The sequence below is a fragment of the Mesocricetus auratus genome, unplaced genomic scaffold (genome assembly GCF_017639785.1).
Source record: "Mesocricetus auratus isolate SY011 unplaced genomic scaffold, BCM_Maur_2.0 contig_9597_pilon_obj, whole genome shotgun sequence".
Classification (NCBI taxonomy): Eukaryota; Metazoa; Chordata; class Mammalia; order Rodentia; family Cricetidae; genus Mesocricetus; species Mesocricetus auratus.
In genome coordinates, this window is record NW_024432462.1 from 5157 (window position 1) to 13412 (window position 8256).

Genomic DNA, 8256 nt, shown 5'->3' on the forward strand with positions numbered 1-8256 from the left:
TGGTTCACATAGACTGTACATCCACGGCCAGTGTGGACATGGTATTGGCTCAGAGGCCCCTGTACTGCAGATTCTGAGGGGAGCCAGCCCTGAAATATTATTCCTTGAGAATTGTGGTTACTTGGGGAGAAACCTGTGGAGGATGGCTTACCTCCTCTTTGCTGGACACAGACACTAGATGCTGTGTAACTGGGCACACTGCCATCTGTAATTCCTGCATAGCTCCTACTTCTTCTCTTTTAGACCACAGCTGGAAATCTCTAGCCTGTGGCTCCTGATGTATAGAGTTCATCACTTTAAAAACAAGGAAACGTGGTAAGGATGGACAGGGAATCTGAAATATGCAGCACTCAATCTCTACTGTTCTTACCCCACTGTACATCCCTCTCCCCATGGAGACTCCATTCTGTCACTCCCATCCTCTTTAACTTATCCCTCTGCAAATTGTCTCTTGGTACCTCTATATTCCAGTGACTCATGGTCTCCAACTCAATTCAGTTAGTGACATAAAAGATGGGAGTAGTGTGAGACTGGTTATTTTGATGTCCGATTTTTAAATTTGCCTACCCGTATAGAGAATCAAGTTATTATGCCAATTGCAAAGGACAGATGACAGTTTCAAGTACAAGCAAAGATAAAATTAATATATGAAGTGGATGTGGGGCAAACAGCACATATGCAGAGTCAGTATTTGAAAATTTCCAGAAAACAATGCATCTTAAGATGACTGTATTATATGTGACAAACAAGTCCCAAAAGCCAATCACCTCCATTCTTTCATATGTAAAATCTGAAGGTCTATCAGGACCAGAAATTAAATGACAGGACTCAAAGGACATGTAATAGGACAGTTGTCTTTGGGATGATCCACCGTGTACTGAGGATGGGAAGGATCTCCTCTACCCTCACAACAGCCTACTCTGCTACTCAGAGTCCTAGTTGGCTTAGTAACAGGACACCTGCAGCCCTAGACTCCCCATTAGCCTGCAGCTATGAACAGGGATCCATGGCCTAAAGTGCAACCCAAACAGATTTTGACAAGTAAATGAAGCAATGTGAGGCCAAGACAAGGGTAGCCATGAACATCAACAGGAAAGTGGAATCTTCCTTGCTTTGGATGAGGACAACTAGAAACTTCTATCGAGAGTATGTGTCTTTCTGCAGTGTCTCTACCGTTGTTAGTGCCCTTGAAGTGAAAGAACAGACTTCAAAATCCCAAGACAACTACCTAATGTCTCAGTGACCCACCTTGGTTCTAAGACAAGTTCTAATGGCCTGAAAGGATAGAACTCAATCAATCAGACCAGGGAGCCAATCTTCACTATTATGATGGATCAGATTAAAGTCATGTGTCTTGTAACTGGACTGCAGGTGGAGAATCTGGGGAAACAGGGTTAGTCCTACATGTTAATACTCTGTGCGTTAGATCCAAGGATCTATCAGCTAGGGCACACCTGCTTCAGTTCACTGCCTTGGTGTCCACAGAATTCATGACAGAACTTCTCACCTCCAGGAGTCTGTTCATAGTGGACACAGACTTTATTCTGAAGGCCAGATTTAGAGTCCTCCGTGTTTGAAGTCCATCCTGGATGAATGGGCCTTCAGGTCAATCCCTGACCCTTTGCAGATAAAAAAGCAAAAAAATTGTAACATTCTACCTCACATGTTTGGAAGATATTACCATTGATGCAATATAGTGCTTGAGTCAGACAGCCTCAGGACATGAGGGAGGTTTGCATCTCTGTGATTGTGATATCTTCCTGTTTTACAAAGAGAGGCTAAAGTTAGCCAGGATCCATACTGCATTATCTCTCAAAAGAAATACAAAACACAAAATACTAAATGGGCATTCAGGAAATTTCCATACCTCATTTCCTGGATTTAACCATTTTACAGCCCAGGCTTCTTTGACCTGCAACAGAAACAAGGCCTGAGCACAATTGATTCCCACAAACAGAAAATCTCTGTAATCCACTAAGCAAGCTGCTACTTGATCTGTGCACATGGTACTCATCAGATAGTCAGGGTTCTAGAAAGTAAGTGACAGCACAAGCTAACTGCCATCCTGCAGGGATGAAGATCTGGTCAACAAATTCAATATGCCCCATTGTTTGAGTAAAGGCCAGGATTAGATGATCAGAAGAGAAGCTGTATGCCAAAATCAAAAAGAAGATACCACCTGTCCTTCCAAACAACCATGGTCTCTCATTTTGTCATTACTGTTCAGTCTGGCAGGACAATGGTAACTTTCCCTCTGTGCTGAGGATGATAGGATATGCCACTTCATTTGCTGCTTTCTTCCGGACATCAAGACCAGGCTTCTGAATCTCACCCTCTCCCACAAACAGATATTTACTGTACTCAATCTTACCTTCACGTGATGATACACACTAATCAGGGCCTTGGAATCCATGTTGAGTTCAGTTCCCCTTGAAAACTCACTGAGCTGCTCCCTACCTGAAGGTGTCCTGGATAACAGTTCACACATCACACTCTCCACTGCTACACACAGAATCTGTGGCTGTCATCAAGTGTTGCACCATGATTATGAATTCATTTTCAGTATGACCCCTATGGCCATCATTTGTCATAGAGAAGTCATGGTTGCTGGACTTGTTAAGGGGGAAATCAGCATCATGGGTGGCAAGGCCTACTTACCTTCCCACATTGGAGAAAACAATGTTAATTTAATATCAAATGTGAGTTATCAATCCATAGGTGTTTGCCCCTTAGTATATGAGACATAATTCATTAAAGTACCAGGCTCATAGTGTGTGTGTGTGTGTGTGTGTGTGTGTGTGTGTTTGTGTGATTTTATAGTGCAGTGTTTGTTGTCCAGCAGTGTAGGGTAAGAATGTTTGACAAACTGGGCTCAACCTTAGCACATCATATGGGATGTTGGGTTGGCGGTCATGTGATTTGATAGACACCACTGTGTATGGCACTGCAGTAGAAGCTAATGTGCAGCATGGCACAGTAACAGTAGGAGAGCCTGAGACACCGCACTGTGTGTGCTTGAGGAGGAGTCCATCGGAAATGGTGACTGGCACTGAAGGTGTGACATGCACAGAGGTAGGATATCCAATGGGTCAATACTGGGCAGACAATTTCATGAGTGTGACAGGAGGTGAGGTTCACAGCATGGTCTGACAACTAGTGGTTTGTGGGTTAGGAGGTCAAACATGACCTGATACCTAGAAGTAGATGTGTAGTCACAGGAGAGGTAGGTGTCTAAAGGGCCTGATGAGTAACTATATATATCAGTGGGGAGGAGTAGGATAGGGCATCTAGAAGGGTACAATAAGTATTCGATACAGGTTAGATGATGGGATGAATTTGTGTCAATCCAGGCCTGTTAATATTAGAGTAGGTTGGCAGAGGCTGCTCTGTTATCCAGGGGACCCTGAAGGTAAGTGCATGTTTGAGGCATTAGGGAAGTCACCAGGCATGATACACATTGATGAATTTGAGACTACTGTAGGGGGATGTTTATTTAAAATGCCGTCAGCTATTTTTATAAGATGTGTCATGGCCTGAGTGTTGTTTCAATACCTAGCAGGGTTGACATCCTAAAAGTGTATGTGATTTGATGTCATGAGGTATCCAATGAGGAATAATGTTAACACTGGCGAATGTCACTTGTGTGGTGGGATGTTGAAGACAGCCTGATAACTTTGAGTGCATGTGGTCCTTCCTTGGTGTGATGCTATCCTGTGGAACCCATAATAGCTGTGCATTTTGGGCAGAGTGGCAGATTATCCAGCACAGCCCAAAAACTAGCACTTAATGTGGGGTTAAGTGAGTGTCACTCAGGGTTCAATGCTGACAAATCTATGAGCCATATGAGCGTTCTTTGCTCAGAAAGAATTGATGCCTAGAAATTAGCATGTGGCTGGATGGGAACTACTGCATGACCGATATTTAGGAATGTATTTGAAGATGTATGGTATGTGAGTAGTGTTTATCAGTGGGGTCTGAAGTCCAGTACTGTATTGTACCTAATCAGGGAAGGAGGCATATGTGTCAGGACAGGAGTTTATAGGCCTGACCCTAGAGAACTATGTGATGAGAGTGTGAGTCAGTGTTATTCGTGTACTTAAACCAACAATGTTAAAGGTGTTAACAGTGGAGGAGCATGCAGAGCACACATGAGTATCTAGGTATCAGGCTCTGATGCTTCCCCACCTGACTCTACCCTCCAATGCAGAGCTATTGAGATCCAGATGGACAGCTATCTCCATACCATCAATGAGAGAGGTATCAGCCCTCATTTTAGCTCACAGCACACACTACACTTCCACCTCTACATAGCCAATCAATGTGCAAATAGAGGCATTTTTTGTCTGCTGAGGTGTGTCAGGGGCCAGGCTCTCTTTAGATATCCTAGGTAAGTGTCTGCTCAACCCAGTTCCAGTTTCTGAATTTTCATGGCACATGGCATATTCTCCATGTTATTTATGATCTTTCATAAATTATGTGGCTATCTTCCATTACTTTTATGTGAACTTTATAGGGTTTGGATTTTGGATATTTGAAATGGAGACTGTTTTTAATATTCCATTGGGTTCACTATTCTTCATCCTTAAGTAATGGTCTACAGCCATTTATGTACATTTCATTTGCTCTGCTTTGAAATACATGTGTGACTACAATAAAATCAGTGACAGGATTTGGCTGCGTATGTTGCTTAACTTTGTGGTCTCTTACTAGTTTCCAGTGCCTCTATGTCACTGTAGCCTTTCTGGAACTCTGAGGCTTTATGGGAGGTACTGGTACCAGAACTGGGCCTGGAGGAATCTCTTGTGCCCTTGATATCTCTTCTAGGTTAGGTCCTACTTGTTATATTAGGTTTGGGAGCAACAGACTATATTTCAATGAGTCTATTGACTAATATCAAAATCGAACACATCTAGAATAGCAACTAGTGGAATGAAGAGCTGTTAATTTGAAGATCTCTCAGGCAAATGGCAAGTGTTCTGAATGCCAATTTATAGAGACTATATAGGAATTCAGATTGAGTGCTTCAATACTTGTTTGTACATTGTTTATAATACCAGTGACTATAGTTCCACTGTGTACTCAAGTTCTCCTTCTTCATGTTAGTGATTGCCTGGGACAGGGCTCCATGGACTCTGCCCTTCACAAGATCCAGTCTAGAATTCAGAAAAAAAGCACATTCAATTCCCAAGGGTCCTCTGAGATACTGTTTTTCCTCTCAGACATATTTTCTGGGTTATCCTGCAGACACAGAAGTATAGGTAACTTTAAACACTGTCAGAAATCATTGTAGTCTAAGTTGGCCAGAGGCAGCGATTCAAGAATATCTACCTACTGGGAGGCTTTCACTAGTGGACACTCCGGTAGGTTACCACGGATATTGTTGGTGATTGTTGTCTGCACTTAGAAGGTACAAGACTGACCACTGAATGGTCCTGAACAGCATGCCCTCATAATGCCCTGTGTAACCTCTGAGCTCCTCTGGACCTCAGGAATGATATAGTAATCTTCCAGGAAATGAGAGGTGAGAGACACACTCCTCTTTCAATATCACCAATGCTCAATGTGCACATCTGCAGGTCAGGAGTTGAAGGTCCATGACTCAGGTTGTGACCAGGCACAAACAAGAGAAAACTGATTTAAGACAACGGATGAGACTGGCAGAAATATTTATTCACCAGCCCTAGACCTGTGGCCTCTCAGAAAATAGCAGGTTTATCTTTGTGAAATTCAGGACCTAACAAGGAAGGGGCAATCTCCATTTTCATCCCATGACTTTCCTGAGGTAGAATTCAGTGTGGTCTCCTAGTAAGCTCTGATTGCCACTTTTAATTGAATCTCTGCTACTGTCCCATAAAAAGGCTCTAGTATCAAGCAGGAGAAGAGGTATTCCACCACCACATGTGTACCTGGGCCCTGTGCTTCCTGCACCCCATCCCATTGTACACTTACCTAGATGACACAGGAATCACATATGGTGAAAGGAGCTTTGTCGCAGAACGTATAAATCAGAACCTGGAAATGTGCAGAAAGAAAGGAAGGTTAATTAAAATTCTGCAAGTGACCCGGGCTATTACCATGATTGTTATCATATCTGAATCAAAGGAATTTAAACAGTGTTACAAATTCTCATGTTCCCTTCAAAAGAGCAAGCTACTGAACATCTCTGGTATCCAGTGTCCTCCAGTGGGAGGTGAACAGAACTGTGTGGTGATATCTTGCTTGTACAAAGGAAACCTGAAAATCAGAGAATGGAGCTTGCCACTAACTAACCATAGAAGTCTGTCAGACAGATAGGAAGTGAGGGAGTTGGGAAGACTATAACAGGGGCAGAAAGGAACTCATTCTATTGTCTGCTGAGTTGATGAGGAAGTAAGCTATGGCCATTGCTTGCTCCTTCTGATATCTCAGCATTTTCCTCCATAATGGACTCCAGGTATTTATTAACTAGACCAATTAAGAATGAGAATTACAGTGCTCACAAAGTTGGAGTAGTGTATGTAAAGATGTGTGTATGAATAGCTGGTATTGACTCCCCTGTTCCTGTACCATCCATCAGACAGGCAGTGAGGAAGGAGGGTATTCAGTTGTGAGTCTTATCATGAGCTCACTTCTCTCAGGTAACAATCTAAAGGCCACAACATGCTCCCTCCCATGGCCAGATATATAAAAAGTACACATTATGTTCTTCTTCTCACTTGGGATTATATCTGCATTGTGAGATTCACATTCTTAGAGACCATCACTTGGGGTTGGAGCCCCTGGTCCACTACTGCTGTCTCTTGTGAGATTCCATGACCTGACATGGTGGGAAGTGTCTCTTACCCAGGTATTGGTGTTAGTTAAGGGCATCATGACTGAAGCCTGATTTACTGGTAACTACTGAAAAACACACCATCTATGTGCCAGAAGCAAACAACTCATTGTCTCTGGGCCTGTGTCCTTGCTAGCAAGTGTGACCATTCATGCTCGTGGCTAGAAATGCAACATAGAATATGTCACTCAGAAGTATAGGAAGAATGTCATTCATACACACACACACACATATATATGTATATATATATAATATCTTATTGCTATCATAATATATGTGTGAGAAAATGTTTACCCTCATAGATTCTAATTGTTCCTCCTCAAGTGTGTTTTGTATCTGAGAGGAGAGAAATGCTACCTACACCACGTTTTCTCAGCTTCCCTCTGCTGCCATGCCTAGGGCGATGCTGTAGTTCTCACTTTTTCAAGACACAGACCGCTTGAAAAGCCCAACTCTGTGAAAAATGACTGAGTCCAAATGCTCACTCACCTAACAAATCCATTGTAGTACAAGGACAAAACACACCCCAGGTAGCACTTTACATGGACTGGTATCTAACTGACCTCACAATTAGTCTTTGTAATATCTCATGCAACAGACCAATCACAGTACAGCATAGCCCACGGTAAATTGTTGTTGTTTCTTGCTCTTACTTTCTATTTTGATCAACTATACTAATACTTCCGATGGCTGTGAACAAATAGTTTTAAACGACTTACTAATGATTAGGCAGGTTCTTTAACATCGGATGTACAAAGGCCTAATGCAACACAACAGGGAAAATTGTGGGATGGACATCAGGAGTGGTTACATGGCATTTTCATCCCCTGTTCCTCCAGTCATCTAACGTTTTCTGGTTTATTTTACAGTGTTCTCAGCAGAAGAGCCTAGTGGGGATGGAATATACAAACCTATGTGACAGTGATGACATTCAACATCAACTCACTTTCATGAGCAGTTGCCCCTTCAAAAATAGTAATAAATGTAACAGAAAAACTTACTCTGATAGACAGGAGAAACTTTGACCTTCTCAGAGTAATGGACACAGGTATATTAACTGCTTCCAGCAGAATGTATATGGGTTTTTAACAGACTATCATTTCAGCCCTCAATGTCTATAGTACTTTCACATTTTCCTGGCTGATATCACCATAACTACTAACAGGGTCAATCTTTTATGTTGACATTTAGAGTGTGACATTCATAGGACAGCAGACAGCTGACATTGTGATGTTCTACATCTCCCAGCATATTAACAATCCCATTTCTGGTGGTCATGGGACTTAAGTCATCACTGGCAGTTTGTCCGTTCATGTGACTCTGACATGTTCCTGTCTGCTCTAAGTAGCAGTAGTGAAAACTTTGCACATTTCTATAGTCAGCCAAAGTCCTTACATCTTCAGAATGTCCTGGCCCTTACACACCCTCATTCTGTTTTTGTCTCC

The 8256-nt window shown here is 42.4% G+C and overlaps 1 long non-coding RNA gene across 1 annotated transcript; it reads right to left on the reverse strand.

Moving 5' to 3' along the window:
• Positions 1-1534: 1534 nt before the first annotated feature.
• Positions 1535-7259, reverse strand: LOC121138350. The gene is made up of 4 exons (XR_005875415.1): positions 7173-7259; positions 5950-6012; positions 1868-1912; positions 1535-1760 (listed from the first exon to the last, which is right to left on the reverse strand). It is a non-coding gene; the product is annotated as an uncharacterized LOC121138350 (long non-coding RNA).
• Positions 7260-8256: the final 997 nt, after the last annotated feature.